At 41.0% G+C, this 18,928-nt stretch overlaps 1 long non-coding RNA gene across 1 annotated transcript in view; it reads right to left on the reverse strand.

Moving 5' to 3' along the window:
• Positions 1-18,765, reverse strand: part of LOC132654091 (uncharacterized) — a 191,357-nt gene extending 172,592 nt beyond the window's left edge. The window contains exons 1-2 of the long non-coding RNA XR_009591775.1: positions 18,647-18,765; positions 13,896-13,998 (exon numbers count right to left, since the gene is read on the reverse strand). This is a non-coding gene — a long non-coding RNA (uncharacterized LOC132654091). The remainder of the gene's footprint in view (positions 1-13,895; positions 13,999-18,646) is intronic.
• Between the last annotated feature and the right edge of the window lie 163 nt (positions 18,766-18,928).

Consider the following 18,928-nt stretch of genomic DNA (forward strand, 5'->3'; position numbering starts at 1 on the left):
ATATATTAGTCAGTGAGAAGATACAGCATGAAGGTTTGTGTGTGTTTAGAAGGTCTTTGGAATGATGTAACTATCCAAACCAGGAAGTTCAATACTAACTGCCTACTTCAGAGGAAGTGAAGGTCACAGATCTCCTTCACCTAGGAAGACTACAAAGGCAGATGGGGGGTGGGGGGGAACTAACCAACATGGGCAAAACCACACTAGATGTCACCTTTGTTTTTGAATTCTGAACTCATTTTGGTGGTGACAAAGGCAACTGGCTTCTGAATGACTCACAATCATATTATACAAAGAAAGTGAACCCAAACGCACACTTGCATGGGATCAGAAGAGAAAGCCCACGAGAAAACAGGGAAAGGAACTCAAGAACAGGATGGAGGTTCAGGGGACTGCAAGACTGTGGGCACTGGCAAAAAGCCAAAGGACTAAGGATTCCATGATCACTTGTTCTGGAGTGATGGTACAGATTTCTAATGGGAGGGCTGCAGTAACTCTAAAAACCTTTCCTTTTTTATTACACTTTGAAAACAATTTTTAAGTTTAAATAGATTTTTGATCATATTCTTCCCTCCCCAAACTTAAAAAAAAAATCACATAATATGTGGAAGGTGTTTTGCCAATTCCTGGTCAATGCAACGTGCTACTCTATTTTATTAAGGGAAGGCCTAAGGCGATCGAGTGGTTCAGTGATGAATGGAGAATAGGAAGTTTTGTTCATGATTGAACTTACAGAATGACTTAAAGGGCAGAAGCTGTCACTGAAAACATTACGTTATGGTGTTTGAATAGTGAGTGTTTCAGTGGAGTTTTATGTCAGCACTAAATGAAGGTTTGGGCTTTGGCACCTGGTGGGCAGCCTCAGCTTGACTGTGGGTATAAAGGATCTTTTATTCTCCTGCTTCAGTAGTTGTCTTGGAGGCTTAGTCCTCTGTCTGTTAACCTAAGCCTAGTCCTGGAAGCTTCTAGTCTCTGTACAGTCTAATCTAGACCTAGAATATTTTCAGTCTCTGAGACTTACGGCTTAATATGCTCATCTTTTCTTGTTCTTACTGAGCTCTGGGCAGTCTGGCTCAACTTAGCTGTTCTGGTTAAAACTCCTCTCCTAGCTGACTCATTCAAACTGACTTTTCTCAGCCCTTGAATTGCTTTGCTTGGCCTCAAGTTCACTCCAGAAATCTTTTCTAATCTTCTTCCTCCTCATTCTCTGGCTCATTCGGTCTTTCAAACATGGGTGCTTCCTTCTACAAACTAACTTTACCTTCATTGTTTGGGATTAAAGGTGTGTACCACCATGCCTGGACCTAAGCTTTTCTTTACCTGAAACTTACTTTATACCAGGCTGTCCTTGAACCCAGATTTGTTTAATCTCTGTCTCCTGTGATTGTATTCTAGCTGGATCACATAGACCTAGAAAGTCTTTAGATGTGATCTCTTGCCAGAGCATCCATGTTCTGAATTAAAATTCCTTTACAACTTCCCCCTTTCTGTTTAAGTTAAAAATTTGTAGATAGTTTAACTTTTACAATAGAAGCAATTATCAGTTCCACAAACTTAATATTCTGAATGTCTCTATGAAGATCCCCTCAGTCATTGATGCAGTTATCCTCCATAAATGCAGTCTGATCATCTGTCTTTCAGCAACAGTCCTTTTCAGCATCAATGTTTTCCAGTTTGCCAGTCTGGCGAACTATCTGTCCTTCTTCGGCTGGTTTATTAAGCTGTCTCCATGCAGGTGCTTTCGGCATTATCTGCATTGTTGTTTTTCTGAATTTCTTCCTTAAGTTGTGCCTTTCATTTGTAAGTTTTCTCTCTTTCTCTCTCCCTCTCTCTCTCTCTCTCTCTCTCCTGTATGGGGGGTGTGTGTGAAAACTTGCTAGCTCAGAGAGGCAGCTGACCTTCCTACTCTGCTCACATCCCAGAAGGAAAAATGCCTAAAGCCAAAAGCCCAAAGCCCAAAGCCCAAAGCCCAAAGCTTGTTAGCTCACCTGAGAGCCCAGGAGGAAAAAGCCAAAGAGCTAAGAACTCCTTCCCTACACTCTCTTAAATACTCTTTAACTCAAAGTCATCTGGTTACTTGCTCTGCCTCTTGACCTAGGAGCTTTATTAAATCCTGGATTAAAGGTGTGTGTTAGGCTTGAGCCACACCAAACAATAAAAAGGTTTTTACAGTTCACAGTCTCAGGGTTCATAATGGGATCAAATGTCTGCAACAAGTGGGCATTCTTCTCTCTCTCTTATCAGAAGGGAACTTGAGAATGTTAGAACTACACTCTCTCCACCTGGTGAGTAACAGGACATGGATAGAGGACAACTCATAACAAAGGACCAGAGTTTGAAAAACTTCATTTTCCCTCTTAACTACATTCTTATCCCTCCCAATTTTGAACTTTTTATGATCTCACTCAAATCCTTAGAATGTGGGTTTTCAAAGGTATATAATAATTTTTCTACCTCTTCTTATATTTACTGCACAAACTTACAGCATTAATGAGAAAAGTGATAATGGACTTTTTGACTGTCTTTTTGAACTTAAAGGAAAAGACACACACATCCAGTTTTGAAAGGTTCATAATAATGGCTTTTTATCTTGCCTTGCTCCTACCACTCCATCCCTAAAACAATATTCAAAGTTCATTTTGAGATTGGGAAATAAGGTCCTGATATTTTGCTTTAATTCCACAAGTGTCTACCACTGTGTCTGTGTGCAGTGGGAACCCAACCAAATTTGTTGAACGAACAGAGAGATTTCAAAGCTGGAAAAACATTAGAGATACTATAGCCCTCAGTTTAGAATATTTGAGGAGATTAAGGCGTATTCATGAGGGGCAGCAGCTGAATGAGTCGGGTTAGGGAGGCAGGTTCAGAAACCCATGGCCAACACTTCTTGTCCCCCAGCACAAAAAAGCTGGAGCCTTTTGTACTTGAAGGGCCCAGATAGTAAATATGCTTTCAGCATTGCTTATACACCATTCCAAGCCAAGGGGCTCTGTTGTAGACGGTTTTTAATATTTACTTGGGGTTTATCTTCTGGTAACGCTGCTGTTAATCCTCAGCAGCTGTAAAACCAAATCACCACACAGAGACTGGGTTATAGTTAACCTAGAACACAATGCTGGGCAATATTTACTCCCTCCTAAACCTCCAAGCCCTCAGTTTCCTAACATTTAGATTTCCCACATTATACTTGCTTTTTGTGAAATCTTAGGTCTGGTTCATGCTCCAAGTCCTCCAAGCTCTCTCCTCCCGCTCTGCTCTCCTCTCCTCGAGCTCCTCCTCCTTCTTGCCCCTTCCTGTTCTCTAGCTCCTCCCCTCTTTCCTGTCCTCTGGCTCCTCCCATTGCACAACATTGTATCTAGTTGCTTTATTTGTGTCCTGTTTACACAAGAGTTGAGACAGGATGCTTATAGTGAGTATCACAATGCAATATCCAGATTGAAACCAGAGAGTTGGGGGTGGGGAAATCAGCATTTGAATTAACAAGGGTAAGGCCTATACATTTTAAAAGAACATTATACCGACAAGGCTCACTTTTGAAGGCACACTTATTTCTTCAAATCTGGAAGTGAAGTAGAACATCAGAACTCATGAAACAATATTAATGCGGCCTCTTAACCTTTGATACTTTATCTTTCCTAAAATTTATTTGTACGATGGACAGGGTGCCTTCTCTACCCGTTCCTTTGTTAAGTTCTGTGGTTCTATTCTTATTACCAAATAATTTTAATGTGTTATAACTAGTTTTTAGTGTGGAGAGCTGCTTGTTTGTCAAGCTGCTTTGTTATTTATCAAAAACCATGTTTTCACCCTGGCCTTCACCTTCAGACAGAGAAAAGAGGATATTTCGCCAAGTTCCTTAAAACTTGTTTGTGGGACCTTGGACTATTTCTGGAAAGTAGTTTTAGAAAAGAAGTTTGGCAATTCCACAAACTTCTTTTTGAATTGATGTGACTTGTTTTTGCTTTGCCTATAAAAAAGGAATTGTGGAATAATCTCACCCTGCAGTCTTACTGACAGCCCTCTCCAGCAGATCCCATGTGTAGTGTGACTTGCTTTAATTATTATTTTGACCCTCACTCCCCACTCAGGAACTGTTCGACTCTGCTGACGGGCTCTGGCATTTTATTAAGTATACAAAATGAAGGCTTCTCTCTCACCTTTTCACACACGTGTATCATTGTGCTCACTGCTCTTTGCTCATATCCACCCTGTCTTGTCATCATCTCCTGCTGGTTCCCACCCTCCTCACAAATTGTTCTCTTCTGCTTTGCTATCATATATACGCATCTGGAGACCACATATGGGCTAAAATAGGTGACACGTTTGCCTTTCAGAGTCTTATTTGCTTGACATAATGATTCCAAGTTGCACTCATCTTCCTGAAAATGACATATCCATTGTTATTTATACCTGAACAAAAGTCCTGTGTGTGAGTGTGTGTGTGCACAAATTTTCTGTAGTTTTGAGAAAGGAACACCTCTTCAATTCTTTTCCCTACATAAGAGGATTATCATGTTTCAGCACAGATTCTATAATTAAGTGTTCAATGTTCATACAACATTCCATTGAATGCATACTATGGCTGACTTAATTAAACCCCCAGGGTAGATGAAAAACACATTCCCCACTCATTTATTACTTTAAATCAAGCAGGGATGAGCATTTGGGATCATATAATTTTATCCATATTTTGGACTATTTCCTTAGGATAAATTCCCAGAGTGAAATTACTGCATCAAAGAGAATGACATTTTTATGGCTCTTCAAGCACAGGTTGCCAAATTCCTGCCATGGGGGATAGAATTCAGCTTAATTAAATTAACTGAGGAAGTAGCAGCGAGGATTTCCTGTAGTCTGTCTTGCCAAGCAACCAGCGGAGGCCAAACGGTGTGAAAAGAAAGACTTGTTCCTGGTAGGTCCACCGTTCCCACCCAGTTTATGGGGGTGACTGGGAACTCTACTGTACCCGAAAGTTATTAGAGAGCTCCACATTAGCACTGCCAGTTAAACCACGGGGCTGAATTTCCTCATCCTGTTTCTGGTCTCTGACAGTTCCCCAATGAAAAAGTAAGAAAAATAAAGCAGGGGAGGAGAGGGGGGCCTAGGATTCAGTTCAGCGCTAACAGTGGGGCGGCGGTGGTGTTTAGCTCGTGAGGCCCTCTGACACCCAAAGCGAAGGGAGGAAAGAAGGAAGGAGGCCATTTGGATAAACAGTGTCCATTTTACAGGGCACGTTTCTGACGACGACACTGGAGGCATGGCTTTATTCTGAGTTTGAGCCTTTCTCTAACATTAAACCATAGAATTGAAAGTCACCAGGGCTTAGTCGGGAGCCTCCAATCAAAGAGCATTCCGCGGCTGGGTTTGCTACTCAGAGCACACAGAAATTGGTTTGAGTGTTTTTCCTTTGCACGCAAAAGATAGTGCTGAGGTGGAACCCTCAGGAACGCATGTGGATACGTTTAGTTAAACGTACCTGCACATTTCAGTCAACAGAAAGGCTCCCAATCTGAGCTGTCCTTTACCTCACAACCTAATTAGTGGGATTAATCCTCAAAGCAAAGATAACTTATGATGTCCCAGAGCTGAAAACTGGCAAAGAATAAAAAGATCCTCCTAGCATTTACAATGCTTTTACAAGTGTTTTAATAAACATTAGCTTTGAAAGAGCCATGGAAATTAATATTTTAAGCTATTTTTACCAAGGAAGAAGACAAAAATTGAGGCACATAAGTAATTTTTCTTTAAGTTCTAGACCAAGAGGAGGTTGAACTAGAGGACTCTTTGATCCTAGATTCTATATATGTATTACACTCACCTCCCATTAAATACTTGATATAGGAAATGTATACAGTGACTCTTTAGAGAACTCAAGCCATTACACAAATCCAAACACACTAGCATTACAACAAAAGGAAGGTGAAAAGAAACAAAAACTTTGATTATTACTATCACCGAGTTGGATGTGGGGGGCACACGCCTTTAGTCCAAGCATTCAGGAGGCAGAAACAGGTGGATCTCTGAACATTCCAGGCCACCTGGTCTACAGTCAAGTTCCATGACAGCCAGCAGTGCACAGTGATACCCTGTCTCAAACAAACAAACAAACAAACAAACAAACAGAAAGGAACTGTCACCCAGCTCAAGGCAACAAACTGGCCCACAGGATGGAATAACCAAGCTTCCTAACATTGGTGTTAGGGAAGAACATGCCCCAGAAGCTGGTGACGAAATCCTAAAATAGCCACTCCTTTTCTGTCACACGGATGGCAAACAGCCCTCCCTCATATCCCGTTTTTAGTCACTTAGAAGACCTAAGTTACACACTGGGCCTTCTAATCAGGATTCCAGAAAGTACACATGCATACTTTATGCTGTCTTTAAACCACCAGTGTGTCCTTGGGATGCGCTTACAGTTTGTAGGTTCTTCTATAGAATACCCCAGCTAGCCTTCAGTCTTCTCTAACATTTGGATGCTTATCCACATGAGGAAATACCCCATCTAGCCTTCAGTCTTCTCTAACATTTGGATTCTTATCCACGTGAGGAAACTGAGACCTAGACAGAATGCAGCTTACGTAAGGTCTTATACTCAAGAAATGTAGGAGAGCAAGAGAAAGAAGCAGTCTTTCTGTGACATCCCTGTCCACCTACTATTACAAAGAACCATCATTTTCTCCTAGCAATCAATCAGCTTTCCAGCCAATGAAGCAGAAATCCTGGCCAAACTACAAGCTCTTCAACACTTCTGTACTGAGATGATAAAACTCTGACATCCATGATCTGCATTTCCCTGGTGGAGACACTGATGCTCATGTTTGTTCCCATAGCCTTTCTTCTTAATCTTCCTCCTCCTCCTCCTCTCCCTCCTCCTCCTCCTCCTCTTCCTCCTCCTCCTCCTCCTCCTCTTCTTCTTCTTCTTCTTCTCCTTCCTGGGCTTTTTGCCATGCTTGGACAGACACTGTTCTCTCCAGACCTGGAATTTTGAAAATCATTAAGAAGTCCCTTTTAGATGTGGTGCATATCATATTTTCCAATTAGCTTGGCTGAATGTAAAACTCCTTTGCCTATAGGTCCTAGAGGAGGATATGAGTGGATAAATGAGCATCTGTAAATATTTCACTTATTTCCAAGACTCACTTTCCTTCAAAGTCAAGCTTGTTAGGTGATCTGTTAACTAGTGTCACTCTTATGATTCAGTAGTGGTGTTCTCCCAAAGCTCATGTGTTGAGTCTTGGTCTTCAGATGGTAGGGCTATTTTTGAAGGCTCTGGAAGTTTCTGACATTAGGGCAACTGATGGAAGTAGATCACTGCAGTAGGAGTTGTCTATCCTTGGTTTGTACTTTCCCTCTCTTTCTCTCTCCCTACCCCCTATCCCCCCAACCACTTCCCTACTGCTCCTGTCCTGGTAGATGATTGTTAGTGAAAGAACAGGTCTCATAATAGCCCTCGTATAAAGCTTTTTATCCATTGTCACTAATTATGACATATCATATATCTTTCTGTAAGACTAAACTTTGCTTAGTCAAATTGGCAGAAATATTTGCAGTATTGCTTTAAGATCAGTGTTTTAAAATTTGAAGTTCAGAGTTTTTTGGAGGGAAAAGAAAACATGTATGAATATAAATTAGCCAAAACAAGTTATATTTTCCAAACATGCAAATTGTGATGGTAGAGCACAGTTAAGACTGACTTCCTTCTTTCCTTCCTTTCCTCCTCTCTTTCTGCCTTCCTTCCTTTCCTCCTTCCTTCCTTCCTATATACCTCCTTTCCTTCTTTTCTTCTCTCCCTCTCTTCTTTCCTTGACTCTTTCCCTTCTTGTTTTTATTTCTTCTTTTCATTGCTGGGAATCAAAAACTCGGCCTTCTATATAAGAACTTTACTTAACTACAGCCAAGGTTTCTTTCCTTTTTTGAGACAGCATTGTGCTAAGTTTTGAAGTTGGGAATTTTTCTGCCTCAGTGGTTTGAGTAGCTCAGCCACAGGCCTAACTTGGACTTCCTTCCAGGTATATATATATATATATATATATATATATAGAGAGAGAGAGAGAGAGAGAGAGAGTCTGGATTATAGACTATAAATTTTCATTTCAGCATATCTAGAAGTGTATGTGTGTATGTGTGTGAGAGAGAGATAAATACCAAAACTACCACAGACCACAGTTTCTCTGCTTCAGTGCTGTGAATATTTGGAACCGAGTAATTCTTTGCTGTGGGAAGACAATCTCTGAATTCTAGAATATTTAGCCACATCTCTGGCCCTCTGCTCACTAGGTGCCAAGAACAAGACTACACCCTAAACTTCAACAACCATACATTCTGATGCATTCGCTGGAGGACACCATCACCCTAGGGAAGAACCCTGGAATAAAACCCTGATTAGGGCTTATTTTCCTCATGATATTAGGGAGAAACAATCCTGGCAACAGCTGGTTTCTTTTAAAGTCATGTGTAGGTATGCCATGGATTATCTACTTGCCTCAAGGTTTTATTTCTTCCTGCACTGCTACCAGTGTCTAGCAAAGTCCTGGGATAGTACATCTACCATTAGTACTGCTTTTCAAGTTTCCTGCTTTTCTCATTCTGAGAATGCTACATGTGAACTTCTCCCATTTTCAGTAAAGTTAATCGTATGATTTGTTTTAACCAGTGAAATTGGGATTGGAGGTGAGGCCCATGGCTCCAGGTAAAACCCGAAGAAGCCAGTGGGCAATTGACCACATGCTGCCTTCTTTCTGTGGTAACTGGAGAGCATTTGTGATGCTCTGTGCTCCTTCAGATTAGAACTCTGAGTAATTACAATAAACAGAGTGTCATGTCTCTCCACCGCCAGTCCGCTGGCTTAGGTTGGATATAAACTAGAGTGAAAAATAAAATTTTGATGATTTAAATCACTGGAAGTGTGAATGTATTTTTTCAGAGCACATCTTAGCCAACACGTACAAGCTAATTCACTGCCATTGGTATTAGGATTCAGAACACCTGAGATTGTTGGTCTCTTCTCCGTCCTACAGAAGTCTAGAAGTTACTGCTGGTGCTGAGCCTTTGCCCAGGATACCAGGCTGGAAAGACAGAAGCTTCTTCAGCTCCTGCTGAGCTATAATTAATCTGTTAACTGGCCATTTAGCCAGGAAGAACAAATTACTTGTTATAATAATTTGGTAAACTAAACGGAATTTTCATTTTACTATCAACTCATTACTACTGCTGCTACCTAATATTTCTTTCGCTGTGCCATTCATTAAACTAAATATATTAAATAAATGCAAATTAGCATCTTTGCTCTTCTTAATAGTTCTCTTATTAGCACTGCTTTAGAGCTGAGGATATTATTAGTTTGCTGGGAGAAGGAGAAACAGCCTCTCTCAGGGATGAGCACCCTAATGGTTGTCCAGCTCTGAAACCATATATGCACAAACAACACAAATAGACTCAGCAAGTTGTGCATGTGTGTGTGTGTGTGTGTGTGTGTGTTTGTGCATCTACATACATACCATACATACTATAAGCAAGGGTTCATTGACACCACAGAACTGGACCACTACTTAGGTAGAAAGAAAAGTTTATTGGAACAAACAGCCAGATTGCAGAGTAGAAAGAAGTAACTCATTCAGAAAGCAAGCAATTTAAATGATAGTCAGTAGGTGGGGTCACTGAGCTGATGCAGGCTGTTCCAATTAATCAGGAACTAGAAATCCTTGCCAGAGGTTATTGACCAGTTTGGAGAAGATAAGGAAGGTAGTGGTTTTCCTGGTAAACAAAAACCTGCCTTAGAAGATTCGAATGCTGAAATTAGGCTTCTGTTTACCCAATAAAATTCCTTTACCCATTTCCCTGATGACTGAGGACGTTGAGCATTTCTTGAAGTGTTTCTCTGCCATTGGATATTCCTCTACTCTGAATTCTCTGTTTAGCTCTGAACCCCATTTTTAAATTGGATTACTTGATTTGTTGCTGTTTAACTTCTTGAATCCTTTATATATTCTAGATATTAGCCCTCTCAGATATAGGGTTGGTGAAGATCCTTTTCCAGTCTGTAAGCTGTCATTTTGCACTGATTACAGTGCCCTTTGTTTTACAGAAGCTTTTAGTTTCATGAGGTCCCATTTATTGATTGTTGCTCTTAGAGCCTGTGCTGTTGGTGTTCTGTTCATGAAGTTGTCTCCTGTGCCAATGAGGTCAAGACTATTTCCCATTTTTTCTTCTAACAGTTTTAGTGTGTCTGGTTTTATGTTGAGGTCTTTGATCCACTTGGACTTCAGTTTTATGCAGGGTGATAAGTATAGATCCATTTTTATTTTTTCCACATGTAGATATCCAGTTAGCCACACAACCAAATAATGTGGGTCCAGGGGTCTTTTCTGAGATTGATACTCCAACCAAGGACCATTCATGGAGATAACATAGAACCCCTGCACAGATGTAGCCCATGGCAGTTCATTGTCCAAGTGGGTACCTAGTAAGGGGAACAGGGACTGTCCCTGACATGAACTCTTTGATTACTACTCCCTGAGGAGAGAACAGCCTTAGCAGGCCACAGAGGAAGAAAAGGCAGCCAGTCCTGAGGAGACCTGATAGGCTAGGTTCAAATGGAAGGGGAGGAGGACCTCTTCTATAGTGGACTGGGGAAGGGGCATGGGAGGAGAAGAGGAAGGGAGGGCAGTATTGGGAGGGGATGAGGGAAGGGGCTACAGCTGGATACAAAGTAAATAACGTGTAATAAATAAGCAATTTTTTAAATGACAAAGTAAAAAAAAACATCCTTTACCCAGTCAGAGTACTTCTTAGAACAATGTCACCGGCACTGCTGCTTTGGGGGTCTTTTTTAGACCTACATTCGAGAGTGTGTTCACACACACACACACACACACACATGCTTAACAATAATAACCAATGTTTAGCAATAATAATCAATGAAAAAGGTGACCAACCTGAGGGTCTGGGCATGGGATGGGTTTAACGGAGGGTAGCTGGGAGGGGCTTAAGAGAGGAAAGGCAGAAGGGGAAAAGGGAGGTGATTTTATTTCAGTCAAAAACATTTTTGTTTTAAAAAGGTGTCAATTGTTTTCTCTAATTCACAGGTCAAAAGAGGTTCAAGGAGAATCTGAATCTAACCTAATTCTAGAGACTATGTCTCTTTATAGTGATGATACTATACCTCCAAAAAAGTGATTCGTACTTCCAAATGTGAATGTATTGTATAGACACAGATGCACAAGCTGAGCTCTGACTTGTCTAACAAGGAGAACTTGAGAATGACTGGAGAGAAATGGCTTTAAACTTGAAAGGCTGTAAGATCGATGAAAGCCAAGTCCATATCCATGGGTTTTGGACGCTGAGTTGTTCCAGTGAGCATAGATTTTTCTCAGGAGGGGGTGCTGCTAACTGGGTAGGCAAGAGAGCAGCTTATGACACATCTGTTTCTCAAGATGCTTCCTTGGTCTTATATTGCTTCTCCTCTAATGAGCATGATAATTATGGATCCATAATAGAAACAGCTAGTATGCAGCCACAATTAAGAAGAAGGTTTGAGGCATCTATCATATGAACCTACAGTCTTTAGAAAAAAAAATCAGTAATCAGAGATGATGTGTAAATAAATACACATACCTCCTAGTGTTCAAACCTTTGGGTGCTGTCTTAGGCTGTGCCTCACTCTCCCAGCAGGGGGACCCTGCCATCAAGTTAACTACAGAGCTTAAAGCCAGTTTTGGATGATTGTTTACCAAGTAAATTTCTCTTTATTAGAGGTTCTTCAAACTATTATTTGCTTGAGTTCATTTAGATGCTGATCCCCTACCCCCGCCACCTGCCTACATTTTTCATTAATATTAAACACTTGGTGGAGAGAAAAGAGAGAAAAGTAAAGCAAGACTTTAAAATTCATTACTCAGCAGCCAGGTAGAAGTGGCACACACTTTTGATACCAGAACTGAGGAGGCAGAGGTAGGTGGGTCTCAGAGTTCAAGGCCAACCCAGTCTACAGAGTGAGTTCCAGGACAGCCATGACTACACACACACACACACACACACACACACACAAACACACAAATCAAACTGGGTGGGTGGGGTGGGGTGAAGAAATGACAAGAAAAAAGAAATTCATTACTTATCTGTTGCAAAGATTGGGCAAAGGCTTTATGCTAAACCCACCCACTGCAATCTTTCCCATTGCAGCTGCAACCAATTACTACTAGTGGAGTGGCTTAAAGCAACACAAATTATCCTACAGATGATGGCATATATCCCCCAACCTTCAGGATGGTAGGGCTGGTCTCTTCTGTTGGTTCTAGAAGAGAAGCTACAACTGCCTTTCCTCCCTTTCAGAGGCTGCCTGCATTCCTCCGCTCCTGCCCCTTCACGCTCTCTTCAGAGTACATAGCTCATGCTCTGCTTCCATGGTCACATTTCCATCTTAACACTTCAGTGTTTTCTCTCCTCTTTACAACCTCTAGTAACTACTCTGGGCCCACATAGCTAATCCAGCATGATCTCCTTGTTATAGAATCCTCAATGAATCACATCTGTGAAGTGCTGTTTGTCACCTAAAGTAACATATTCACAGTCTACGAACAATCATTATTTTGTCTGTTGTACCTACCCATTTGCCATTCGATATGCTTGTCTATGTAATTAATTGCATGTCCTTTTTGAGTGATATATATCAGACAGTGATCTGGCTTTCGGGAAGGTAAAGTGGAAAAAGAACAGAGAATAGGAATGAAGCTTAAAAACAGCACTAGGTGAAAACGTTTAAAAAAAAAAAAAAAGGATTAGATCCAGAGCCCAACAACTAACTATGTGAATTCTCAGGATAAATAAAACACAGAAATAGTTTACAAGAATATTTACTTTCACAAAGAGGGATTTCAAATCCATAACAATTGTATTTAAAGTTGGAAGAAGTCAAGAGCCGGCAATCAGGAGTAAATAGAACATATAAAGTAGGAGATAGGATTTAGGGGATCATCTGTGTTATAAACTAAGGCAAGTATTAACTATGCAATACACAGTGCAAAAGAAGGTAAGGAGGCTGGAGCAGTGGCTCAGTGGCTAAGAGCACTTGCTACTTTTGCAGAGGACCTGAGTTTGGGACTGGCACCCACATGTTTGACACCCTTTTCTGACCTTCCTGGGTATCAGGGATGCATGTGGTGTACCTGTCCTGTTCCCTGTTTTCTCCCTCCTGTGATGTCCATCCTCTTTGCCTTTCTGAATGGGGATTGAGCATCTTAGCCGGAGTCCTCATACACACACTCATACACACAAGATAAAATTAATAAATCAAAAAAAATTTTAAAGAAAAGCAATGAAATTGGTACTGTATTTATGGAAAGTGAAACAGAACTGTCAAAAAGTGGACACCTCCACCCCCCAGCACAGAGGAACGGAAGCAGGAATACCCTTAAAATAATGGCTCTCAGGTGGAGGGAGCTTTCTCCCTAGGAGACATTCACAATATCTAAAGACAGTTTTGGTTTCACATCTGGAGGCAGGATGTGCTCCTGACCCCTAATGGGTGGAACTAGAGATGTTGTTCCAAATCAGCAGGCAACACTTGGGTCAGCCTGTCACAAGACAGGAAGCTTCTGGCTGAAAATGCCACTAGGGCTGAGGGTAAGAAAACCCTTGGTACAAAACCCAGACATAATAGTTAAATATTCTTGAAAGTATTATGGACGTATCAATAGCTTTGTCTGATAAATATGCTCTCTTTCTCCCCCTCCGCAATGTTTAAAGTACCTGGTGCCTACTCTCCATAATTTTTTGTTCTTGTGTCAGCAGGCTGAAGATTGCCACTTTCTTTCATGTTCCTATTTGTGCTTCTTAGTTAATCAGTGGCCTTAAAACACATCAGAACATAATTAGGGTTAGGAAGAAACAAGAATTACCGTTTGACTCCAGCAGCTTCCTGTGGCTGGTAAACTAATCTTCAAACAGAAGAGAGCGTTGGTGTCTTCCTCACACGTGGACAGTGACTTTGGCTCTTAAAATCTGTTTGGATGAGACTGGATTAATTAAAGGGCCAGTATAGCAAGTCAATTTTACCGTAGATTTTTGGGGCATAGTCAACAACTATTCATATCTACCATCAATAAACATTTAATCATCATACCTCTAAAATGATCAATTTTGCCTGACAAAGTCAAAATAGTTGTAGCAGTGTGACTTCCTCTTATACTCGGGTTTTTCCTTATTCTTTTAACGGAAGTTTCTCAAACCTACACATTCATCATTTCTAGCTGATTCTGCCTTTCCTTCCTTGTATTTGACACTCAGGGAGGCATGTTTAATGGGAAGAAAATGTTATAATATCATTCCCAAATGCTATCCTAGCCTCTGGGACCTTTCAGTAATCAAAAGATCTGGAGCCAAAGAGCCCGTGACTACTGAAATACTGATAAAATTAGTCCTTTCATTTTTAGCAACAATCATATAAAATTTAACAAGAGCCCTTAATTCAAGTGAAATAAAGTAGGTGACTTATAGCTACTAATCCTCATGCCTTGTTCAGTTCTTAATTAAGTCTCATCAATAGTAAGGTACACATAGTTAATTTTCTACCTTCAGGGTCAAGCTGGGAGAAATAAAGGGTCGACTGCCTTGGCAAATGTATCTGTAAGGAACGCTGCTTTGAGGCTCTGCTCAACGCCTACATTCAGTGAACAGGCTCTCAGTGCTTCCGAATTCCTTAACACACTATCAGAAATGTTTATATTATCCAAATAGAGGGTGCCTTCAGCTCTCCTGACTTACTTGATTTTCATTTGAATATGTTTTACCTCCATAAACAATAAGGTCCTAAGTTAGAATTTCTCTCCCGTCCAGTCCCTTCTCCTCTTCCTTTCCATTCCCTTTTATTCCATCCCCTCCCTGATTTCCTTCCTCTTCCTTCAGCCATGAGCCCTGTAGCTCACAGTGCCTTCTAGGAAGTCAGAGAGTGGTGAGAAGCAGAAATATTTTTGAAGTCTGGAGTGGTGGTGCACATCTTTTAATCCTAGCACTCGGGAGGCAGAGGCAGGAAGATCTGTGTGAGTGTGAAGCCAGGCTGCTCTATATTGTGAATTGCAGGACAGCCAGAGCAAGTCGTGAGACCCTATCTCAAAACAGAACAGAACAAAACAAAATAAAACAAAGCAAAACAAAAAGTAAGTTTTTTAAAAATTAAATAGTCATACTCCTACTTTCATACATACATATTTTCCTTCTTATGTAGGCTAAATTCCAGGTACTAAAAGAACAAATTATGCACCCCTGCTATAATCAAATTTAGCGTTTGAAAAAAAATTATTTTCTAGTTATTATCATCAAAGATATAATAAAGTTGGGAAACATGCTGTAGGTAGACTTAGTGCTAATATCCACTTAGAATTGTGTATTTTTAAAAAAGAAAACCATATGCAACATATAGGTCCCAGAATAAAAAAAAAACACTTTTAGAATCTGCAAATATATTAAATTTATATTTAAAAGACCACTCTGTTGCTTCATTCCAGGCATTAATCCTGTTAATACCAAAGACTTTAGCAAGAAAAATGTTACATTGGGCATATCAGGTATATTGTAGCTGAGAAGATAAATGTCTAAGGATGTCATTTTCTGAGAGGGTAGAAATCTTCAGTGTGCCTTCTTCCTCTCTTTCATTTTACCCAGCACTGGTTAATCTCACAGCCTCCACAGCACTGACCAGGGAAATTGGAAAGCTGCAGAATCAATTTGCAGAAGTGAGGCTCTATTTCCTCTTCCTCCTCCTCCATCAGCTGCTATCACTTCTGTGTCCTGTGGGATCATTATTGACAGCTGCCTGTGCACAACTGATAATTGCTGAAAGCCATTCTCTAAATGTTAAAGCATTCACACAAACAGGTGGCTGCATTTTTCTCTCGTTCATCAAATTTGTTGCTTTCATGATCCCTCATCTTCTCTATAACTTAAAGGTCAAGCCTTTCTTCAAGTAGTTCTTTTTACTTTTGGTTCCGAAGTAATATATACAATAAGAAAGGCCCAGGGGCTCACTTAAGTATAGTTCTTTGTATATTCCCGTTTTTCTTTTACAGTTTCCATCCTGTATATATTTTACTCTAAACTATAACTATGTAGGAAAATTGTTTCAACAAATTCACAACACAGTAGCGAATATATTAAGAAAACTGGGTTACTTTGGCTGCTGTCTTTCTTGGCTGTACAGTGGCTTTATAAATTCTTGTCATGTTGAACTTAGAACCACCTATGTAAAAATAAAACCCTATCTTTAGGCCATCTAGTTAGCTACTCTGAAACAGAATCTTTGTACTCTTAAAAAGAGCTGAGAATCAGTAGTACTAGTGCTCCAACTTTGAGATCCTTCTACCTAATTCTTTTTATTTCAAAAGTGCATTGGGGAGAGCCGCTTGTTGGTCAAGCTGCTTTGTTATTGAGTATTCAGCAAAAAACTTGTTTTCACCCTGGCCTTCACCTTGAGCCAGAGATAAACAGGAGGTTTTGCCAAATCCCTTTAACTTGTTTGTATGATCTTGGACCATATCTGCTACAGGGAAGTGGCTTAAGAATACAAGTTTGGCAGTTCCATGAACTTCTTCCTTGGGTTAATATGATTTGGTTTGCTTGGCCTATAAAGAGGAGATGTGGAACAAACTCAAGGCTGCAGTCTTAGTGGTAGTCCTCTCCAGCTGATCCCTTGTGTTTTGTGTCATTTATTTCAGTCCTCGCTGCCCACTCAGGCACTGTTTGACTTTGCTGGAGGGCTCGGCAGTGCTGCACTAGGCAGATCTTCCCTGTCCAGGGTTGTCACGTGACTGGCAAGCATGTAATTACAAAGTTGTATTTCTTAAATTTAGGTCTACTTCCTGTAGTTTGTTGTCTGCCCCATTCCCAAACTGACAAAAATCTTTGTTCATTAAAGAGCAAGGACACTTTCTTGTACTTAATTTAGCAATATGGACAAGGATACTATTTAATTAATACGGAATTAAATAGAAAATTGAGTTAGACAAAAGAATGAAAATTAAAGAGGTTTAGCAGGATTGGAAAAGTTGTTGATTAAATTTGAACTTCAGTTAAACAACCAATAGTATTCTCCCCCAAAAAAGTATGTTCTCTATTTTATTTACTAAGTCTATATTGAGAATTAATGCCACTTTTCTTAATGCCCTTTATACTGTAAGCAAAATGATTTTACTAAATGAATGCATGAAAAATGCAAATTCAAAGTTAGAAGGAACAAAAGTGAAGTCAGGTTCATCGTGTGAAGACTATGCTGATATGCAAGCCTTTAATGCTTTATAAGCAAGGACTGTGAGTGATGTCCTTATGCCCCAATCCTCAGGAAGCACCACATCTCATTAATTTGCATAGGCGAAATTTCCAGATCCTTTAACAAGGTCACCTGGAGTTGGAAATGCAGCTCCCTTGGGGGCTGGTAGTGTGCTTGCATGAGGCCTCTTGTTCAGTTTACAGTTATATAATGAATGAATGAATAAATAAATAAGTAAACAAGCAAGTAAATAAAAACATCCAGCTGCTTAATCTTTCCAACACTAGGGAAGTTTCCACCGTGAAGTCAGTCTGTCTCTATTGTAGCTCCCTCCCCATTCCCTGATTCAAAGGTGCACCTCCAGTGTTTGCTCACTTATGTTTTATATTTACTTTTTATTTGCATTTCTATAATGTGTCAAATCATCCTGTTAGATGCCAGAAACAGGATGAGGAAATCTGAATAGATCAACAGAGGTCTGGGAGGTGGCTCAGAGATTAAAGTGATTGTGAGGAATGCATTCGAATCCCCCAGAACCTAACCTATCGACAGAGGATCTCCAGTGCAAGCTGGTTAGAGAGGCTAGCCATATGCTTGATCTCTGGATTTGCCAGAGAAGCCGTGCTTCACTGGATAAGGCAGAAAATCAGCGACCTAGGATTTCCAGCATCAGGCTCCGATCTCCAAGAGCACGCCCACACATGCAAAAACACACATAAAAACAGAAAAAAATTGGAAGAAGAAAAAGTTAAGTCAACAATAACATTCCTGCTCTCTTGCCAAAGACTCTGAAGTAGATTTAATGTCGGCTGTTACATGTTAGGGTAGAGGATCTACAAGTTCAATGGCTGGAAGAGCTTGCTGAAGAGCCAGGAGGTCAGCAAGGTACCAGGGAGCTCCAAGCTCTGCCTCTCTCCAGCATCTCTTCACAGGAAAGCCAGAGGCCCTCTTCATTTTCAAGGAGCCCAGGGGAAATCAGTCTTCTGACTCTCCCTCTAAGGCTCCTGTACTCTTGTGTGACAGGTGTTTCCAGGGTGTGCTAGAAAGGCAAGCCAAATGGATTCAGGTCCTGAGTGGCGATGTAACCAGACCCAGTTCATCTGTGAAAAGCAAGGCACGTGGCTGCAATTTCAAGCGGGTTTCACAGGAGACTCATCAGGGGCCTACGAATATTTTTCTTCTGGGCGTGGTGTCTTATTTCCTTTGCATTTTTGCATAACAGCCCTCCTGACTTTTTAGAGTGTCATAGCCTTCATGCAGAGCCCGTTTTCATATCGGTATAGTCACGGGCAGGGACTTTGGCGTTATGAAGAAAAATATTTTTAAAACGGAATCGAGACTAAGATAGGGGCCCTAGCCAGGGGAATTTGTGGAACAGGAGCTTCCTACCTCACGGCTCAGAGTGACAGCTCTCCTTAGCCAGAGGACTACATTTCCCGGCGGGCGCTGCGTATCTTACAGGCACAAGGCTGGCGGGCTCCGGGCTCTCCACCTCCGCCCAGCTAGCCAATAGGAACGCCCCGCTTGGGCCTCTGCCCGACAAGGAACACGCGGGAACGGGGGCACTAAAACTACATTTCCCGACGCACAGGTGGTTGAACGTCGACCAATCAGCGCCAAGCATTTTGAGGCTCGGGGAGGAGTCGGCTTGGCTGGCCACCCTCATTGGCT

The sequence above is a fragment of the Meriones unguiculatus genome, chromosome 5 (assembly GCF_030254825.1).
Source record: "Meriones unguiculatus strain TT.TT164.6M chromosome 5, Bangor_MerUng_6.1, whole genome shotgun sequence".
NCBI lineage: Eukaryota > Metazoa > Chordata > Mammalia > Rodentia > Muridae > Meriones > Meriones unguiculatus.